This window comes from Eumetopias jubatus, unplaced genomic scaffold, assembly GCF_037043125.1.
Source record: "Eumetopias jubatus isolate StellerSeaLion01/CBP00866 unplaced genomic scaffold, mEumJub1_p1.0 scaffold_1, whole genome shotgun sequence".
NCBI lineage: Eukaryota > Metazoa > Chordata > Mammalia > Carnivora > Otariidae > Eumetopias > Eumetopias jubatus.
This window is the reverse complement of record NW_028274807.1, coordinates 28,516,987-28,539,930: the sequence shown is the minus strand read 5'-3', so window position 1 is coordinate 28,539,930 and position 22,944 is coordinate 28,516,987. Positions and strand designations below refer to the sequence as shown.

At 35.9% G+C, this 22,944-nt stretch overlaps 1 protein-coding gene and 1 non-coding gene across 2 annotated transcripts in view; both read right to left on the bottom strand.

Moving 5' to 3' along the window:
- Positions 1-22,944, bottom strand: part of NRIP1 (nuclear receptor interacting protein 1) — a 96,014-nt gene that overhangs the window by 70,593 nt on the left and 2,477 nt on the right. The window contains exon 2 of the mRNA XM_028113755.2: positions 7,406-7,487. The gene's annotated coding sequence lies outside the window, so the exon portion shown is untranslated. The remainder of the gene's footprint in view (positions 1-7,405; positions 7,488-22,944) is intronic.
- LOC114219587 (small nucleolar RNA SNORA62/SNORA6 family) lies at positions 1,902-2,055 on the bottom strand. Its single transcript, XR_003611422.1, has one exon. It is a non-coding gene; the product is annotated as a small nucleolar RNA SNORA62/SNORA6 family (small nucleolar RNA).

The following is a 22,944-nucleotide window of genomic DNA, read 5'->3' as shown; positions in this document are numbered from 1 at the left end:
CTTTAGGTTCATCCATGTTGTCACAAATGATGGGACTTCCTTCTTTTTTAAGGTATGGAAATACTGCATTTTCTTGATGCATTCACATGTCGATGGACACGTGGGTTGCTTTCATGTCTTGGCTACTATGAATACTTCTGAGAAGAATATAGGAGTGCCGATAGCTCTTCAAGATCCTGATTCCAATTTCTTTAGATATATATGCCCAGAAGTCGGATTACTGGATCAGATGGTAGTTCTTAGTTTTTTGAGGAACCTCCACACTGTGTTCTGTAGTAGCTGTACCAACTGAAACCCAGCATTACTCTTGGTTCTTTCAGATATATTGTGATGAACACAACATAAAAAAATTCCTGCCCTCAGACAGCTTTCACTTTAGAAGAGGAAAATAATCATTAAACAATAATTTTAAAAAATTAATGTCATGGTAGTTTTAAAGGTGATAAGTGCTGTGGAAAAAGAAAAGAGGAGACAGGAAAGAGGGGAAGCCTCCACTCAGAGTGGAATGGTTGCCAGGCAAGGCCTCATTAAGAAGATGCGATGGCCTGGTCAGCAAAGACAGGAACTTTAAATTTTACTACAACCAAGATGAGGGCTTTTCAGCAGAGGGAAGATTTTCGTCTTTAAAAAGTAGCCAATAACATGTACTGTTAGCACTGGATGTCAAGAAAGTAAAGTTGATTTCTTTTAAAAAGGAAGAGGTAAGTACTATAAAAAAAATAAAAAAGAAGAAGTTAGTGAGTAGGACTGTAAAACAGCTACCTCAGATCTAGAAACCAAAATAACAGCTAACATATACAATTACAGCAGGTATTGCTCAAGGAGCCCTATCCCTCACAACAACCCCATGTGTGACCACATTCAAAGATCAATGGTACCTTATCCACATTCCAAACACTAAAAAAGCTTAAAGCAAGCCAATTTGGTAGTAAAATCTGACCTAAGTTCATATTAGGTAGCATATGGTTCTTGATTTATCCTACTTGGCAAATATATACATGAAGAAACATTAATTAACCCTCAAAATGGAGGTAACCTTTAAATATCCTAATTAACGAAAAGTCATAGGTACATCTATATGTATACATATAACCTTTTTTTAACTGCCCTATTTTATGCAGGAGATGGTGGAGTTACATCATTCAGGTTATCACATTCAAATTAAACCAGCCATGCTTTAAAAAGAAAGGAAAAAAGAAACATACAATAAGATTAAAATTCTATCCAGCATATCCTGCATATACCCTAAAGATGGAAGATGTTACTCATCTGCTGTTACAGGTTTTGATTTTACAGATTAAAGATATGTATTTTTCATACAAAACATCCCCTAAACATTGGCTAATTGCTTTATCTGATGTTTAACCAAAGAAAATGTTATTTATTCCAACAATGAAGGAAAAACAGGTAGTTTGAGACCCACTCAAAGATGGTGAATTAGCTTCGACATGGCATCTTTCTATTGGATTTTAAAGGATAATATTTTTTTTTTAAGATTTATTTATTTATTTGAGAGAGAGAGAGAGAGAGCACTAGCAGGAAGGGCGGAGGGAGAGAGAATCTGAAGCAGACTTCGTGATGAATTGGAGCCCGACAGGCAGCTCAATCTCAGGAGCCTGAAATCACGACCTGTGCCCAAACCTAGAGTCAGCCGCTAAGCTGACTGTGCCACCCAGGGGCCCCTAAAGGATAATTTTAACTAGATATAAATTTGACTAAAGCCTTGTCTTTTAAAAACTCAAGATGTAACTCTACAGCTGTGCTGTCCAATATGGTAGCCACCAGACACGTGGGCTATGGAGCCCATGAAAAGGGACTAGTCTGCCTTTTTAAAATATTTTTATTTAATTTTTAATTTTATTTTTATATGTATTTACACACACACACACACACACACACACACACGTAGCAAGAATTACTATCACAGTCACTGATTGGGCCAGAGCCCCCTGTGCTGTTAGCAAAAGACTTGCTCCTCCTCATGTAGCATGACCTACACTTGTGAGTTCACTGGCCAGACAGTGGCCTCAACTCCAAGCTCTAACAATGTACAGGAAAGGTGATTAGTTTGAATCGAGATGTGCTATAAGTAAAAATAGACACTGAATTTCAAAAACCTACTATAAGAAAATAAAGGTAAGATATCTCATAATTTTATATTAATTATGCAATGAATAATATTTTGCTGATACTGGGTTAAATATTTTATTAATTGATCAGTTCCTTTTTCCTTTTTTAAGGTGCCTACTGGACAATTTAAAATTACATGTGCAGCTTACATTATACTACTACTGAATGAACAGCACTGTTCCCTAGTAAAGACTGAAAAAAAGACCTGACAAAAAATTTCCCAAGTACTTATGTTCTAGAATGAATAATTTCACTTTAGATCATCAAAAAGATTAATACAACACAGATAAAGGTAAGAAAGAAATATTTATCAGAAAGGCTAAGGTAAGTTTCTTGTAACTCAAGAGTGTATTATTTTAGATATTCAAGAGGTATCCCAAAATTAAAGAATAAGATAAAAACCTCATGTATAAAATGTCTGATTTAATTTAAGATTAATTTTCAGTATTTCCACAGTACTAAGTATATATAGGAGGGTTTTATGTCCTATTCTCCTTCAGTAGGGTTAGGATAGATCTAAGTTGCACAAATCACATACATACCATGATGGCATCAGAAAACAGGCAACTTATTTTTAAGAGATGGGAAAATTTCATTCCTCCTAAAAAAACAACTTTAGAGTTTACATAAAGTTGGAGAAAAATAAATCTATATCACAGTATGATCTTTCATTATGAAAAGATACACTGAATGACATTTCCCAAATATCCTTAAAAGCACTGCAAGTATGTATTATACTAAAGTTAGACATATACATACTCCACGATTCAGCGATTCTGCTCCTGTGCAAACACTCATCAGAAATGAATGCTTATTTCTACCAAAAGATATAAAAAAATTCATGGCAGCCTTATCTGTAGCCCCAAATTGGAAAGATATTCAATATCCATTTACAGTAGAATGAATAAATGGTGGTATAATCATACAATGGAATATAGACAATTGGGGGGACAAATAATACACACATGGATGACTCTCAGATACATAATGTTGATCAAAAACCTCCCACACAAGAGTTCATATTACATGATTCCAACCATATGAAGTTCAAAAACAGGCAAAACTGACACACAGTAAAAAATGCCACAGACTGGTTTCTGTTACATAGAGGTAGCACTGACTAGGAAAGACAGCCTTCTGAGGTAGGGTGTTAGTTACGTGGGGTACGCTTATGTGAAAAGAAAAAAAAAATCACTGAACTAGCAAGTAAGAGTGTTTGACTACATGAAGTTATACTTTGGTAAAAGGTTTTTTGTTTTTTTGGTTTTTTTTTTAAAGGGCCTTAAGTATCATGAGTTAATTTCAAAAGAATTACTTAAAACCAATTCCTATTTTAAATTTACACTCCTATTTTGAATTTACTTAATCCTACAACTAAACTTATTTGCAGTTTTTTTTTTTTTCCAAGATTTATTTATTTATTTGACAGAGAGAGACACAGCAAGAGAGGGAACACAAGCAGGGGGAGTGGGAGAGGGAGAAGCAGGCTTCCCGCTGAGCAGGGAACCCGATGTGGGGCTTGATCCCAGGACCTGGAGATCATGACCTGAGCCGAAGGCAGACGCTTAATGACTGAGCCACCCAGATGCCGCTATGTGCAGTTTTTTAAAAAATAGCAACCAGTTCAACTTTATTCAAACATACTCTTAATTTTGAGATGACATGATCAATTTTCATAAATGGATAATTCATAATGACTTTAAAAGTGTAACAATCCTCTATATAACTAATAAAATATTTGAATGTTTGTACTTTAAATATTTAATTGTAATACTTAATTCCTATCTTCAATTTAAAAAGATAACTTTTCATGCTCACGGATTAGAAGAACAAATATTCTTAAAATGTCTAAATTACCTGGAGGCAATCTATAAATTTAATGCAATCCCTATCAAAATAACAATGACGTTTTTCACAGAGCTAAAACAAAACAAAACAAAATCCTAAAAAACTTTTTTTTTAAAGATTTTATTTATTTATTTGAGAGAGGGAGATAGAGCAGGAGCTGGGGGAGGAGGGGCAGTGGGAAAAGCAGGCTTCCTGCTAAGCAGACAGCCTGACTTGGGGGCTCAATCCCAGGACCCTGAGATCATGACCTGACCCGAAGGAGAGGCTTAACTGACTGAGCCACCCAGGCGCCCCCCAAAAATCCTAAAATTTACACAAAAGACCCCGAATAGCCAGAGCAATTTTGCAAAAGAAAAATACAGCTGGAGGTATTACAATTCCACACTTCAAGTTACATCACAAAGCTGTAGTAATCAAAATAGTATGGTATTAAAAGAAAAACAGACACACAGATCAATGGAACAGAATAGAGAGCCCAGAAATAAGCCCACAATTATATGGTCAATTATTACTTGACAAAGGAGGCAAGAATATGCAATGGGAAAAAGTCTCTTCAACAAATGGTGTTGGGAAAACTGGAGAGCAACATGCAAAAGAATGAAACTGGACTACTTTCTTACACCACATACAAAAATACACTAAAAATGGATTAAAGACCTAAATGTGAGACCTGAAACCACAAAAATCCTAGAGAAGAGCATAGGCAGTAAGGTCTCTGACATAGGCCATAGCAATATTTTTCTAGATGTGTCTCCTGAGGCAAGAGAAATAAAAGCAAAAATAAACTATTGGGACATCAAAATAAAAAGCTTCTGCATAGTGAAGGAAACAATCAACAAAACTAAAAGGCAACCTAGTGAATGGGAGAAGATATTTGCAAATGACATATCCAATAAAGGGTTAGTATCCAAAACATATAATGAACTATACAACTCAACACTCAAAAACCAAATAATCCAATTAAAAATGGGCAGATGAAATGAATAGACATTTCCCTAAAGAAGACATCTTGAGAGCCAACACACACATGAAAAAGTGCTCAACATCACTCATCATCAGGGAAATGCAAATCAAAACTGCAATGAGATATCACCTCACACCTGTCAAAATGGCTCAAATCAACAACACAAGAAACCACAAGTGTTGGAGAGGATGTGGAGAAAAAGGAACCCTCTTGCACTGTTGGTGGGAATGCAAATGGTGCAGCCACTGTGGAAAACAGTGTGGAGGTTACTCAAAAACTTAAAAATAGAACTACCCTATGATCCAGCAATCGCACTACTGGGTATTTACCCCCAAAATACAAAAACACTAATTCAAAGAGATACATGCACCCCTATGTTTATAGCAGCCTTATTTACAATAGCCACATTATGGAAGCAGCCCAAGTGCCCATCGACTGGTGAACGGATAAAGACGATGTGAGATAGACAGAGAGATATCAGAATAGAGAGAATCAGAGAATCAGAATATATATACATACAGAGTGGAATATTATATATTCTACACAAAAAGAATGAAATCTTGCCATTTGCAATGTCATGGATGAGCTAAAGAGTATAATGTTAAGTGAAGTAAGTCAGAGAAAGACAAATACCACACGATTTCACTCATATGTGGAATTTAAGAAACAAAACAAAAGAGCAAGAAAAAAAAGAGAGAGAAAGAGGGACAAGCCAAGAAACAAACTCTTAACTATAGAGAACAAACTGATGGTTACCAGAGGGGAGGTGGATGGGGAATGGGTGAAATAGGTGATGGGGATTAAGGAGGGCACTTGTGATGAGAATGGGGTGATGTATGGAATTGCTGAATCACTACATTGTATACCTGAAACTAATATAACACTGTATGTTCATTATACTGGAATTATAACAAAATTCAATTAAATTTAAAAACAATAAATAAAACACCAGTAAACCCCTTCCAAAATAAAAAGATAACTTTGAATTTCACAAAATCCAGAGTTTCCAACCATATCACTTCCTTCACTGATAAAGTATGCATAGTCAAGATTAAAGTTAATATTTGGATTTCATTTACAATTTCTTTTATAGTCCTAATGTGCTTATTTAAATTTCTTATTCACTTTCACTCTCCCTCTCATAACTGACAAGAGAAAGGAGAAAATGCTACTTTGTCAATGGTGAAGAATTTTAAACACAGAAAGTTACTACATTAAAAGTTCAATATACTGTGCTATGGAAACATAGAAGACTGTAAGTTTATAAATTTACAAACTGTAAATTTATAAATACTAGAAATTCACATGGCTTGACAAGTGATTAAAAAAATCCATAATACTGATTTCTGTGTTATCTCATGTGACTATAAATAACAAATATCCAGTTAATAAGAAAATATATATTTGAAGAAGTTGACTTATTCACTACAACTTCAACAAATACATTATTTTATTAAATATTTCTATTCCAAACAAAACAGCAGGCAAGTTTTCTAAGGAAAACACAAAACTTAGGGGAGGTTTAAAGGTGGATATTAAGAAGGAAACTGGATAAGGCTAAAGGGGACTGTGTTCACCACTGACTTTAGTCAAATCATTTGGTACATCCACATGGGGTCTTGGGGTTGCAAAAGACAAAAACACAAAACAGGTAAGTTTCTTCCTTTCTTCCTAGTAATACATCACATGTCCTGAGACTCAGGCTCTGCAAGCAGAGGAATTGTTATGCTACACCCATCTAACCACAGGTGATAATGCAGATAGGGATCTTAGTAGATGGATAGAGGCTGAGTCAGGTGTCCATGGATCCTGACAAAAGACTGGCAGAAATGTAGATGGCAGCTGATCCCTATACTAGAAGGTAGAGTTGTCAAAGGCAGGAAGGACTTTAAGCCTGCCTGATTATCTAATGTATATTCCATACTGTCTTAGATAAATAAGTGCCTCAAGTATCTCATTTTCAAATCAAAACATTCCTTAAAATAGTTCTATACTGAAAAGGTAAAATGTAAATATTTCAGATGCTTAAAATAGGCAAAACTTTTTATCTAAACCAGATTTTTAAACAAGATTTATTTATGAGAGAGAAAAAGAGAGAGTGGGGGAGGGTAGAGGGAGAGAGAGAATCTCAGAGGCAGACTTCCAGCTGAGTGAGGAGCCCCATTCGGGGCTTGATCTCATGACCCTGAGATCATGACCTGAGTGGAAATCAAGAGTCAGACGCTTAACCAACTGAGCTACCCAGCCACCCCCCTAAAGCAGCTTTCACTGACTTACCCAAAATTCAGAATTACCAACACTGAAATGTATCCCTTTCCTCTGTTATAAACATCAAACAACTAGTTAATCAATATCTGAAACTTAAAGAAAAATAAATAACAAAATGTAACATAATATTCTTTCTATAATTGGAAAGGCTTAACTACATTTTAAAAGAATGGAGCAATAGACACAATACAATACCTTCTGGATGTGTTTCTCCTGACTGTTAAAATAACAGGTCCTGAGAACAGAGTTCTGAAATAGCTCACAGTCCAAAAGCTCCCTGAAAATTAAGAAAAATAAATATTACTTCAATTGCATCTTATCTCAAAGAATTTCAATGGCATGTTTTACAATGGAATCTTAACTACTGACTAAAATAAATTATCTCAAAAAATAACAAAAAAAGATGTAAGATAAAAAATATTCATTATACATGCTTTCCTTGGGCATAGCAGTTGACCATATCTGATGAACAATCTGCATTATAAAATTATTTACCAAAATACACTGTCCTTATAATACATAAACACTATTACCTTTTCTCAAAGTGAGAAGTTAATGCGGATGAAGAATTCTGAAAGAAAAGGTATTAGGATGATTTGGTAGTCAATACAGAGTTTGAAACACCTCTTTTCTCTCTCTCTCTCTCTCTCTCTCTCTCTCTCTCTCTCTCGACCACTAGGAACAAAAAATGTTGAACTGAGAATAAGAAGCCTTCTGATACAGAATGACATCAACATACGGGAAAGTTTATACCTTCAGGAATAAAAGAGTAGGTGAAAAATTTTTGACCAGCAAGAGACACGGCCTATACTTTAATACTGTGGTGGCTGAGGGGACTTTATATTGATCAATAGGCTAATGGACAGTGAAGCTAGTTGGGGATAAGGAAGGCGTGATGCAGACACCCTGATTCCACTATAGCAACTTCAACTTCCTAAAATAAAGTAGCTACTTTTCATCATTACTTCATCTTACCAGTGCCTGTCAGTTTCCCTAAAACCAGAGAGGTACCAAATTTCTTTGAGTAATGCTTTCTCAACACTCTACCAAAGCAGGCTCTTTGACCATTATGCTTCCAGATCCCTTTCTCTGCATCATGCTAATTATTATTTTCACTGTGACTGTGAACCCTTCATTCATCTTTGAATCCTCCAATACCTAACATGGTGCAAGGCCCAGAGCTGATGTGCAGTAAGTATCTGCTCAACTAATCAGTGGATCTTAGAGACTTCTTCAATTAATATACCATGCTGAAGTAAAAATAATACCATGACAGGAAAGTGGGTAATTATATGGGCCAACTACAATGAAGAATACTTGCCTTTCTTTTAATTACTTCTCTCTCTCTCTCTCTCTCTCTCTCTCTCTCACATACACACACACACACACATTTCTTCATCAGCAAAACTCTTCTAGCATCTATGTCAATGCTCTCCCAACCCTTACAGACAATCAGCCTGGTAGGGTGGCAGATCTCCTTTCTGAACCAGGACTCTAATCCTGCTTTCCGAGGTCCTGCACCAACTGGCATGATAATTGGACATTAACACAAATTCTCTAAACACATACATCAGCTGCTCCTAAGCAACCCTCCATCAGCAGCAGGAAATGTCACCTACATGCATGAGTCAAAGATACCCAGAATCATAACTAAGGGCAGAATGTTCCCAAAATTTTAGAAGTAGACATAAGGTATCATCTTAAAATAGAATAACTATTAGAGAGAAATAACAAACAAACAAACAAAAACCCTGAAAAGAGCTCCCAGTGGTTTAAAGAAAAAAAAAAAAAAAGCATTATCATTTCCTATTAGGGCATTACTTTTTCAGCAGCTAAATAAAAACATTACCAAATCATTTTATGTAATAAAATTTAACCTTATTTTGACCTTCCTCATAAAGCAAACAAATCTCTCTATCCAATAAGGTTCCATCTGAACTATGTAAGATGATAAGCAATACCTTAATTGCATTCATTTACATGACTTTGGAACTATTCTGGGCTGAAATCACTGACTGCAAGGTCACAGAATACAAAAAGTAAAATGTACACAATTTACTGAGGAGGAATGATCCACTTACAGTGATAGCACCTTCTCCCACCTCATTAAAAGATACCAAATGCTTAATGCAATCAACAGGTGCAGAGTTCTCTTTTTGAAACATATCACACATATGAACACTGGCTTTATAACTATAAATACATAGATATACTAAGAATATACATTAGAATAAGTTCATCATATATTATGGCTTATTAAAATCAATCTGCCTGAATAGAGGTAAAGGACAACTAACTAGCATTTAAAATCAAAAGATGAAACAGAGCTATTATTTTTTTCCATTATCTCATGAAGTTTCTAACAACTAAAATTCAGGTTACAAAGTTATAACATTTTTTAGGACAAGAACTGCAAACACAGGATATTAAAAGTTTCTGTTTTCTCTTTTTATAACCTAAACAAGCATATGTCCAACTATTCTGCATGTCTCATGCAAAAATTTTACATGTCTCAAAGTCAGTAATACAATATTAGTAAAAGGAAGGAAATACGAAATTGACTACCACAGACTGTAAGAGACAATGCATATTCTTTGAAAACTTCAGAATATATCAAACCACACAAAAACAAGTTAACCCAACAAAGTATCTCCCTTTAGTTTTGTAAAATTCTAACACAAACTAGATAATAATGGCGCCTGAATTTACTAGAGAAAAGAGAAGGAAACTAAAATAGGATGTAGGGGGTACTTTAAAAATGTTTATATTATTAGTACAAATGTAGAGCATCAAATATTTGTTTTATGTTTAACATAACATCACCAGAATATTCATTTAAATTTCTATCCAGGGGTGCCTGGGTGGCTCAGCCAGTTAAATGTTCAACTCCTGGTTTTGGCTCAGGTCATGATCTTGGGGTTGTAAGGTGGAGCCCCACGTCGGACTCCACACTGGGCTAGGAGCCTGCCTGGGATTCTCTCTTTCCCTCTGTTCCTCCCCACCTCCTCTCTCTCTCTCAAAAAAAAAAAAAAAAAAGTTTCTGTCCACTAAATTAGATAAATCTCCCACATTTAATTTACTAACCAAGTACTTTTATACTCAAGCCAATCTTTTGTAACTTAAAAATGAGTTAGTGAAAGAGAAACAACCTTATTATAAAATGTATGTCTCTTCACCCTCTCTATCTGTATAGAAGGGCAAGACTTTTTTCCTGTAAATCTGTGTTAGATCCAAATAGTTTCAACTGATGCTACTCCACAAAGAACACAAGGATGAATACATATTTATTTAAGTACTACATTCCTAAATAAACTCCAATACCATAATGTCACTTTGTCCTTTTTAAATGAGAAATAAAATATCTCCTTTTTTCTCTATAAGTTAAGCCAATTCACTTTGGAATAGCTTACTAATAAAATAAATGCATACATATATTTTTAAAAATACTAGTTACTATTATGATTCACATATAACTTTCAGTGACCATGTCTTCTTTAAATAAATTTTCTTTCCATAAGAAGCAATTGAGGGTCTAACATGATAAACATAATTTGTATACCTATGTAACAGGCAATTCCTGGTTCATATCTTTTGACAAGGGTAAAAGCATGGGGGCCAACCAGAATCTTCCAATACTGTTTCCAGTGTTCTTGGTCACATTTTTACTTAAATCTCAGGCTGACAATAATTTCCTGATAAAGATGATAATTTTTTGTTATTTCTAAAACACTTCCCTCCGTCCACCCAAATGACTGAATGCCTTTTGTTCCTACAGCTCATCGATTACAATCACAATATCTAAAGTTCTATTTCATCCACATAAATTTAGGATTTTCCTTTCCTTGGATATCAGAACATGTTAAAACCAATTTTTATAGCCACAATCTAGCCTTTGTGTATCTTTAAATGGGCTACAACCTTGAACTGAAAATGAACTATATCAGTGGCATCCTTCCTCCAGCTCTTAAAGAAAGAAAGAAGTCCGAGTCTAGGTTCAGACACACTTCATTTTAACAGTGAGCCTAGTAAATTCCACCCACAAAGCAAGTGGGTATGCGTGTGCACATGTGTGTATGCCTCTTTCCATTTTCTCTTTTCTTTGCCCTTTCCTCTTCCCCAGGAGGTTAATGAACAAAATATTACCCCGCATTGGGCTCCTGGCTCGGTGGGGAGCCTGCTTCTCCCTCTCCCTCTGCCTCTCTCCCTGCTCATGCTCTCTCTCTATCTCTGTCTCAAATGAATAAATAAAATCTTAAAAAAAAAAAAAAAAAGAAAGAAGCACCTGCTAAGAATACGTGAATTCACGATTCCATCTAGGAAATATTTTTCTTCCCCTCTCACCTGTTCCCCCACCCATCTTGCATCCAACTCCATAAACAGCAGTAATCCACCATTATAAAACAGTTGACGGTTAAAACAATGAGCCAATGGAGAAAGTACAATATTCCATAACTGACATTTACTGCATTGGCCTTGGACTTCTAATCTTTACCAGACGGGCACACAAATCAATCCATCAGCTCATAAAGGTGTGCTTTTTTAACCTCTAAAACAGATGGGATTGGCCAGAAGTGTCTGGCATGTCAAACTGCTAATCACTGCTGCCCTTTGCACAAAATAACCCACTTAAGTTGAGGCATGGTTGCACTGTAACCGACATTAGTCTGTGGGAAACCCATTTAACTGTCACACACTCCTGCCACTCCTGCTCTCCCTTAATTAAGCCTAATGCCTTATGCTTTGACCTTTTGTTCTAGCCTATTAACCCTATCTAGTACAAGTTCAATTATGTTAAACTAAAAACTTTGCTGTAAAATATTAAATGCCAAGCTCAAAAAATCATAAGGGACATCCTCCCAGCCCTTAGTTCTACGCACCCTGTTACTCCATACATGCAACAGTAAAACCTCATTTTTGAAGTGATACTGATTCTTACAGAGCTGAGAAGATCCAAATTATGATTCTAGCCCAACCCCTTATTTTACCAACTGAGGCCAGAAGAACATTAAATGACTCGCCCATTTTACAGCTTCAGCTGAGCCACATTGAAACCTATCTCATCTCTAGCTCTAATCCTTTATTCTCCACGATATCTCTGATTAATAGTTAAACCAACCAACAATGTGTTAAGGATACTAACGTTTTCACCGAATTTGTATCTTTCACCACCCTCTAGAATGCACTACACAAATTGGCCTAAAGCAAAATAAATGGGCATGTGAATAGACCTCAGAAGTAATTTCCCCGTGCACACAAAACTTTCTATCCCCTTGCTATTTTTTTCTTTTTAAAAGTAACAATGGTCATCAAGAACAGCTAGCTTCTGCAACAGTCAAATATAAGGCAATATGTATGAATACAATTTTTTTTTCTTTCCTGATGCTTCATTTAAGTATTCAACAAAGAAAATGACTTAAGCTACAGAAAGCAATTACAACTCACAACTTCTCCCCAGTGGACAAATTCACAGCTGGCTATCTTCAAAAATACCTCTTTTTTTTTTTTTTTAAACTTATATGCATATGGATTGCTGTTCACATCTACCAGAATTTCAAAATATAAAAACAAAAAACTTGGAAATTCACTGTAAAATAAAATCAGATGTAGTCCAAACTAACATGCTGTCATCACCGGGGTATTTTAGTCGTAACAGATAGCAATGAGTGTTTTTACTCCTCTTCCATTTTCTTCATACTGCTAGAAAATTTTTTTACTACTCTCACTGTAGCACATGAAAACAACTTAAAGATCAAGAACATATAACAAATTTTGGATTTCCATCTGGGATTCTTGTGAGAAAATGCATATTAATTTTAGATTTTTGAAAGATTAAAAGTCAGATTTTAATTGTATCCTTATTGTTGACTGCCCAAAGCCCACTTTACCTCTTTTCAGGATTAATCAATGCTGTCATTTTACTGGAACCTTACAGGTGAAGGTAATATGCCATCAATTGGAATGTACAATAATTTTTTAAAAAAAGATCATTCAGAGTTGTACTAACATGATGAATAAATCCAATGACGGAATTTATTATGTTTTAAGGGGTAAGAAAACAGGGCATCAGAGTTCTAAACTCAAAGTAAATGTGTTCATGCTATTAGAATGACACCTTCAAAGGAAAGTGTCGCTTGGCATTATCAGAAGGAATGTATACGAGGATGTATAAAACGTAAAATACGTGGATGGATGAGTAGTCGGAACTAAAATAAACACTTGTAGCAGGGACAATTACCAGCAAAATAATGATTCAGAATCTTATTCACCTTTTTTAGCACAAAGTAAAATGCTGTTAATTTAAACGAGACATCATGTCTTGGTTACAAGAGTCAGTTCATGAATATAGAAATTAAGTTTGGGTCTCTGTTGAGGAATCCTACTTTGGAAAATTTATACTAATGTATAGAATTCATGCATTCTCTAACATATTAACTGACAATAAGGAACAATGAAAGGCAAAGACAATTCAGTTAATCAGGATAAACAATGATGAAAGCACAAAGTAGAATATATTACATAACTAGTAAATGTGCTAATTTTTCTACCCTTTTATTTTGGACCATAGTCCATTGGCCTGCGTATCTTCTTTGCTATGATTTATAAGCATGTGCCATAAAAATACACGAGCCATGAGAGATGTTCTTTCTTTTATAAAAGATATCCACTTCCAAGCATGCCTGAAGTTTAGTAAAACACTTTGTCTTCACAAAGCAAGAAACTGGGTTAAAGTTATTTTAAGAGCATTTGTGAAATCTCAGTGTTGTAAATATATATCCCAGATAATCTATACATTTCCTTTAGCATTTGAAAACTGCTAGTTAAGAAATTTCTGAGCTTCATTTTAAAATAATTTTTTTCTACCTTAGCATTATTAATCTAGTTGAACATAATAGTGTTCTAACAGAAAATTCACCTCCAGAGAAGAGCAATTACTAGTTAAAAAAACAATAACAAAGGGACTTCATATCCTACTTAAGTCCTATAACTTAGTAGGGTTTGAATCATCAAGTCATTCTTGATGGCCTCTAACTTTTAGATTACTGAACACCAAAATTAACTCTAGACATGAGATTTCAAAATGCCTCCATCTTCCCAACCAGTCAAATCCAATGTGATTAAATGCGTCAAGCTGGTGTTTTTTTACCACTACTATAATACTTAGCTTCATTTCTGAAGCTAAGGAGACTATCTATAAGGCTCTATAAAAATTTTGTTTCCTTAAAAAATAATTAAATGTTGCCCCCAAGGTTTTGCTAAATGTGTTTTCTAATATATTGTAGCTTGTGTATTTTTGAAGAAACCAAGCATTACAAAACAATTTTAAGTGCCAAGTAATTATAATGTCACCAAGTTTCATTTTTCCTTCATAATTAATATGCCTAGAAAGATGATGACAAATTTTAAGGAAGAAATATTGTCCCTTTTAGAAGTCCTAATTTAAATAGTCTAAAGAAAAAAACTGTAGAACAGTAGCTACTATGAATTAGCTACAGATAATAATTAGCAGCTGTTATATACAAATACATAAAGACTCCATTCCTGACCTCAAAAAGCCAGATTTTACCAATAATTGGGATTGGTACGGTTCATTTCAACAAATGTTTATAACGTTAGCCCTTTATGTGCCAGGCAACTACAGTACCAACAGCACACTGATGAATAAGCTCCTATTCATGGAGCTTACGGTCTACTGAGAAACACAAACATTAAACAAGTGTGATATTGCAATCAGGAGTACCGAGAGCTGTGAGGGACAAATCTGATCTTGTTGGAGGCCTGGGGGCTGTAGTGAGCATCTACACTCTCTTGCCCACTGTCCCAGGAGTGAGAATATTCCTTCCCAATTTCCTTCACCAAGGTTAAAATGTGGTCAGTCCGTGCCACCATTAGGTTTCTTCTCTTGCTCTCATTCCACAGGGGTGAATCTAGATGCACTTGGTTCAGAACATTATCACCACTAGAGTCCACACAGTGCCTCTCATCTTGTTACCTTTTCACAGGAGAACACTGAAACGGGGGCCATAACCTTACCTGACAGACCCAACCACCTGCACTAATGATTTTAGAACATGACTCTTCAGTAATGACTAGAGCTGACCTGTGAGTATTTTGATCCCACTAGTCAACTCAAGGTACCTGGCCCTGTTAATCTACAAAGAGAAGTTTCCCTACTGATTTTTAAGTAGAACTCAAAATGTATATAACATGTAGGAAAAAAGCTGCTACATGAATAGATGTGCACCTCTACTGTAAAACTTGTTTTTAAATTCTCAGCCTGGAAAGTACATTCCAAATACTAGAATACATGAATCACATAAGACTGTTCTGAAGACCATATTGCAGTCCCAGGAGAAGAAAATAGGCTACATAAACAAGGGGGATGTAGTTGGCTCTGTCACTCCACTTCTCACGACTGTCTTTCTGGTTATCATAAGGTCAGCTTGGACTTTACTGCTGGATCCATCACCAAAGGTTAATAACTATTTCCTAATACCTGGTACACAGCCCTCTTGCTGAGACTGCCTTAATAAAACAAAGTGTGAAATAAATTAAGACTTGATTTCTTATCCTGGGTTTACCCAACTGCTAGCTGTATGAGTTTTAAAATTTACTGAAATTTTCAGGGGTTCAATTTCCTCTGTAAAATGCAAACAAATGTTTTGGAAATTTTATTTTAGTTTTTTCAAGTTTTTATTTAAATTCCAGTTAGTCAACATACAGTGTAATATTAGTTTCAGATGTACAACACAGTGATTCCACACTTCCATACAACACCCAGTGCTCATCACAGCATTAACAACGACAATAATGTTGGAAGATAAACAAGTAGTTTTACCCCGTTGCATCACATGTATACCCTGGCAATAAAGGGGGGGGGGGGGGAGGACAAGTGAGAAATTGGGAAAACAGGGAAAAGATGAAACAAAAAAAGAGAAAGGAGGATCAAAAGAACAAAGTGTGTAAGTGCTAAACGGTAGCATTTATCACTATTTGATTTATAGTTCATACCAACTACCTATCCTATGTGCTCTTCCGTTAAGCAAGATGCCTCTATAAACCGACCTGTTTGAAAATGGGGAAGACAAGATACCTCTGGGACAAATATACTTAAACCTGGAGCATCCTGAGCTTTTATCAAATTCTCTTCCAATCTGAAAATCTAAGGATTCTATGAAATTACTTCAACTTGTGAAAGTTGAAGCAAAAAAAGCAAAAAAAAGGGAAAAGATGACGCTTATTCAGGTCAGTCAAGGACTACTATGCTGGGTAAGAGCAATGTTTTACTAACAAAGTAAACAATGCATTGCTTTGAGTTTCGCCTCAACAACACCAAACATCTGGATTTGGGGAAAGAACCAGATGGTGAATAGAATTTCTATCTTCAATCCCTGGCCTCATGGAGATTCAGTCTATTTCAATTAAATTTTTTAAAAAGGCATGGATGGGTTAGAGAAATAATATAAACACACACCTGAACTCTAGAAAGTTTGCCTCTCCCCCCCCCCCCCGATAGTTCACTTACACAGTTTCTTTCTTACTTGGCCAGATACAATATATTCTCTTAATAAAACATGATAGTAAAACATTCCTTTGCAGCTTTTATAGAAACCCTTTTGTTTATCCAACATTTACTTGGCAATTCAAAATCCAAAGCACACTAGAAAATATTATGTATATGAGCCTTATTACTCATCCTTATGTCTCAAAATGTAGTTTTAGTTTGACTGTACCTTTTAATGTAGAGGGAACCAGTTGGCGTGATTCTTTTGGGTTCAAAATTCCATAAAGTTTAAATGAGGTAAGTAAAAAGAGGTAGAGAGGTTTATAACTACATTTCTCATGACCTCAACAAGAAAAGAGCATGTCTGATGTATACTTAAAAATATACTACATGCCACAAACCTCCCTAAATCAAAAACCTCTTCTCTGACCATAGTCTACTTCCAAATGAAGTCAAATACTCATCTTTCTATTTCTGCTTCCTTCTGATAAATTCATGTATTATTAATTTCGTCTTCATATCAAAGAGCCTAGTTTATTAGCATAACGTAGTCTTTAAAATAAAATTATTGTGGGTGAAAATAGGGCAATAAAACAAAATTCATGTCAAGAACCATTACAGTCAAGAATTTTAACTTTTCAACTAGGAAGAGCTATGGGTCTGAATTTGCAGCAACTGCTCCTTGAGGTAGACAAACACCATTAGCCTTGGGAATACCTGGATTAAGATCATGACAAGGTATTTTAATGAATTATATCAAGAAGCACAGTTGCTTTCTCTGCCTCAAAGAACACTACCGTAATTCTGTGGTATACTTCACAAGGCTTAGCATTTGAGGATGGAAAGGAACTTGCATAGTTGCCCTTGGTGTCTACATTTTTCGGGCAAGCACAGGGAATGGGGCATCAGTTCTCTTGAGAATTAACATTAACTCCTGCAGAATTATCAACTGGAAACAGTGCCCTCCTCCTAAGACTGGTCTCGGAGAATCCTGGCTGGGTGGACTGGATATGCTGCTTGAGTTCTGTGGCTGCCAAGTTTGGGAGCAGGATTTTTGATGATGTTCTAAAAATCAAATAGGGACTGGTTTTCTCTTAAGAAGATGGCATATTCTCATGAAAAAGCAAATTATTATCAATGAAATTAGCTGTGTGACCTCAAGAATTTTTCAGACTAGAAGTAGAGAAAATGATAGCTTTATGCCACATGGAAACCGTAAAGTAGCCAGCTCAATGCCTGGCACAAAGCAGGTGCCCTCAAATCCTCTTCCTTTTCCTGATCTTTCTCCTAATAAAAAAGGAAAACACAAAAAAAAGGCAGCTTTTTTTTATATTTCAAGTTTTTACCCTATCATGTCTACTCATTTTAAAACCATAGGTTTGAAATCTTGAAATTCCAGAACTCAGAAATCAAACAAACCCCCTTGTTCTACAGTCTATCGATGTTACCCAGAGAGATAAAAGGACTTTCCCATTATCTGCATCATACATTGTTTTAAAAATTTTTTCATTTATTTATTTGAGAGAGAATGAGGGAGAGAGAGAGAGAGCATGAGAGGAGGGAGGGTCAGAGGGAGAAGCAGACTCCCCGCCGAGCAGGGAGCCCAATGTGGGACTCGATCCTGGGACTCCAGGATCATGACCTGAGCCGAAGGCAGTCGCTCAACCAACTGAGCCACCCAGGTGCCCATACATTGTTTTAGTAGCAGATCCTAAGCTAGAAAAAGTATATGAGGGATAACAAAACAAATACTTAAAAATTTGTTTCTCAAAAATCAAACTTGAGCCTATATGACCCATTGTGCAAATACTCCTTTTACAGGAAAAAACTGAAACTGTGATTAATTAATTTTGAGGATGTCTCTTACTATATCCTATTTGGGAGGGTTTCGTATGTTTTCTAATACTTTTTCTTGGTGTTCTTCCCCTTCTTCTATCCTCCCTCCTTCCCTTAATTTGTTTCTTTTCTAGTGTATACATCCACCACTCTGTTGTAGATTACTATAAATTCATAAATTCAAGAATCAGAAAAAAATATCTAAGAAAGTATGCCTTTCAAAAACCACTTACAATCCCTTACAGATTTCCTATCTCTCAAATTCTGGAGAGATCCCTCAAGAGAGAAAACCCTTTTTTATCTTGAACTTCTAACTCTCAAATTTTGATTATGTTCTGTCCCATGTCACCTCTCTTATCCAGATTATGTCATTAAATCAACACAATTGTAATAGTATTCTCCTTTTAAGACTGCATATAAACATAATTTCCTAACTACTGCAATGCTAAATTATCATCTTTTAAAAATGCAGTAAAATTTAAGATGTTCACATGTTATATACAGTACGGGCAAATTCAACAATTGAAAGCACACAACTACAAAGAGAAGCTAGTGTAGCCACCACGCAAGCGACTTAAGCTTTCCTCTTATCTATCTGAAGCTAATCACCTGACTTTTCACCTAGTATCCTCACATAACTGGTACAGATAACAACAGAAGCTCCTAACTCCTTAATTCCTGATTTGTCCTCAATTCATTAGCAAATTACAGATTTGAAAATAAGTAGCCCTGACTGTCATTTAACACGTGACTGAAAAAAGACTATTAGATGTCCAAGGGCAAGAGACTCCATTCGACCAAAGCTCTGAATCAACACCAACATCAGGTCAGTAAGAGTTGTCCTGGTCCTAGTGGTATCTTAAGCTGATGACTCAAGTTCCCAGCAGACTTCTAGTTTAATATTTCTTGAAACACTAGCCTTAGTCACAGAGTGACCTGGAATTTAAGGCAAACAAGGGTCTCTTCCTTTCATCCTTAAAGACATTTTTGCTAAATGACACAAAGTTAAAGAGGCAAGATGGGTTTTAATTTAGAATTTTTATTCCCTGAGGTATACTAAGTCAAAAAATTTCCTGGGGAGAGTGAAGCATGCTAGGTTTGAATTTCAAACACAACTATTAATCCTGCCAGAGAAGCAATTCTATTTCCAAATTTCTTAACAAAATGCGCCGCCCCCCCTTCTTGAAGGAGGAAGGAGGGCGCCTGGGTGGCTCAGTTGATTAAGCGACTGCTTTCGGCTCAGGTCATGATCCTGGAGTCGCGGGATCGAGTCCCACAGCGGGCTCCCTGCTCGGCGGGGAGTCTGCTTCTCCCTCTGACCCTCTCCCCTCTCATGTGCTCTCTCTCTCTCTCAAATAAATAAAATCTTAAAAAAAAAAAAAAGAAGGAAAGATGGAAGGAAGGGAGGGAAAGAGGATAGTTGGAGGGAGAAAGGTGGGGAGGGGGGAGGAGAGAGGGAGAGAAGAAGGGAGGGAGGGAGGGAGGAAGGATGGAAGGGAGGGAGGGAGGAAGGGAGGGAGGATGGATGGATGCATGGATGTCACAAGCATCCTCCTAGCCAAAGTTTCAACATATCCTGGAGTTATCCTTGAATTTATCTCAACCAAAAAACAAACCAGATGAATTATCCCAATCAGGTAATTATCCATAACATTATCTTCAAGAACAATCTACCTTAAAATCTGCTAAAGACATTAAGAAAAAAATCTTACTACTACTTAGTAAATACAGTGTAGTAGTCCTTTTTTTCATAACTACATTTTTGAGTCGCCAGTCTCCTAAGAAATTCTTTAATTCTACTTATTATATTGCTCCTAGAGTTCTAGGCCAAATGTTATCCCTAGCATGGTTTAAGGTATTAATTTTAACAAAATGCTAATACAGTGGTAAAATGTATCATGTTTCACTCTTTCTTGTTCTTCTCAATGTTTTATGAACTTAAAAATAAATTACCTTGTTTCAGGTGTATTGATACCCTAAAATATCACAAGGTTTGTTATGCTTTATTTGTAATATTTGCAAGATAGTGCAGGAATCCATTTGAATTTCAAGGTTCATAATGCAGAGTACATACTATTACAATGACAGCAGTTAGTATAACATTATCTCAACAGCTGTATTTATTATGAAAAATTAAAACGGCCCTTCATAACTGTAGTAAAGTGAAAGGAAAGGTCTGTTCTAAATGACCTCTAATTTTTAGAATCCTAACTATTCAATATCCATCAAATTGAACATTAAATTTCAAGGAACAAAAAAACAGATGGGCATTTATACCACAGTTTGTGAAGAAACCCTGATAAGACTTCAGATGTCTCTTATTTGCAATTTTCCCCTGCCCTTGATAATGTACTTAAAGGAAACATTCTTTCTGTAATTATTGACATCAAGTTATCTGTATCAGCAATCCTATAAAAGAGGTCTCTAGTTCACCACCCAAACCTCAGCACTCTGTTTTCCATGTTCAGTAAGACCCTTAGAAAACACAAGACCTTAAAAGAATTAATAAAAGGTGTTCTAATATGAATTCATTTTCTTCCAAACTATAACTCCTGGTTCTATCCTGGTACCCAGTTTTGATTTTCCATCTTAGATAGATTTAAGAGATATTCAAAAGCAAAGTGTGCACAGGCACAAAAAGGGGAATTTGTCATTTTCCCCCTCCAAACAACCACTATATAATATTGCTGCCCTCATAAAAGGGAATCCATTACCATCAGCAATTCATGTCCCTGCTTCAGCATCAGATGCAAACAGGATACGGAAACAAGATCTCTCTCCTCCATTTACTTTTTGTTCATTCCAACCTCTGGACATAATTCTCAGTTCCATTCCATTGGCCTGCTTCATCATCTGACACTCCTGATTTTTACCTTCTCAAGTCTTAGTGATCATCCTGAGGTTATATATTCTACAGAATGAGTTTGCTCATTACCCCCCCAGACAGCAACTTAAGGAAATGCATCTTGAACAATCCGATTCTCAAATTCAAGCGTATTATCCTGAAGTCCCTCCCCCTGCCCTATTCTGTTGAGACTGTTTGACTTTTCAATAGTAATCAATGTGCTTTTTGGTAATTGATACACTTTTCATTAAAAATATTTCCTCAGTTGGAAGACATGGGTACAGGGGCTTTGTTAAAAGAGCAAATGCTTCTTTCCCCAGTCTTCCCCAACAAAACAGTAAATCAGTATTAAAACAAAACAAAATGCACTTGGATGGTGTATTAGCCCTATGAAGGGGCATATGGAAAAAGCACAGGAGTAAAGGAACTGCACCCCACCACGGCCAAGAAGGGAAGCTACGAATGAAGGCAATTTTCATGAAGAAACACATCCCAAAATGTACAAGCTATTTATTTTAGAAAAGGGGGTGAGAGAGGAGAGAGCCATACAGACAGAGGTGTGTAGCACTGATAGATAAACTAGAATTCTTCTCTATTAACCTACACTCTAAAACCTAACTGTATCCGGCAATCTAAAGTTTAAAAACAAAACCGATCCCATCACAATTTAAGCTGAACAATACTTCCTTGATGAAAATTAGACGTTTTGCACTTATTTTGGCAGAATTATCTTCTAACCTGATACACAAAACTAGTATCGCTTTTCCAAAACAACACTTAAAACATGAGCTTTCAAGTTTCTTACAAACTGAAAGTCTTAAAATTAAAAGCCTCATCCCTTTAACATCATATATCCTAAGCCACTGATTCAAAATTACCTTCTGTATCATTGACGCCTAGTATTGGTTTGCAATGAAATCTGTACAATTAATAATAACCTTCTTCGCTCCTAGAGAGCCAAGGATCACATATCTTCTTATCTCCCTACTTGTTCCCTTAGATTGACATATTTTGCCTCATCTGTCACCTTCCATAAAAACTCTGCTTTCAGATATGAGTTAATTCATTTTTAGTTGTCCTCAATGTTCTAAAATAGTGATGTTTGACAGAATTAATACAGTGCTCTAGTTCTCTCTGTTCAACTGGTACTTAATTAAAGATCTTGGAGGCCATCTTTCTCTCAGGTTACACCACGTAAGGAAGAAACGTTACTTCCTCCAGACAATGGGATAAGCCACATGGCACTAAAGCTGCCATCCCCAGGTCTCCCATTTAACAGATTGCTTTACCGTGTATAAACTACCAGCAAGACAGACTACCACTTTATTTCACACTGATTTATTTTTCACATCTCTGAACCCTAAGTCTACTTTGCCTACACTCTCTGCCTTTTGAATCTCCAGAATTTCTGGAGTTTTAACACTCCTTTATAATTTTATCATTGCTTCTGTTTGAAATGCACCTCAGAAAGTCCTAATGACGTCTAATCTGTAAGATTTCTTGAATCTCTGGTTAACAATGCAGAAAAGTCTTGAAGCAATCAGAGCACTA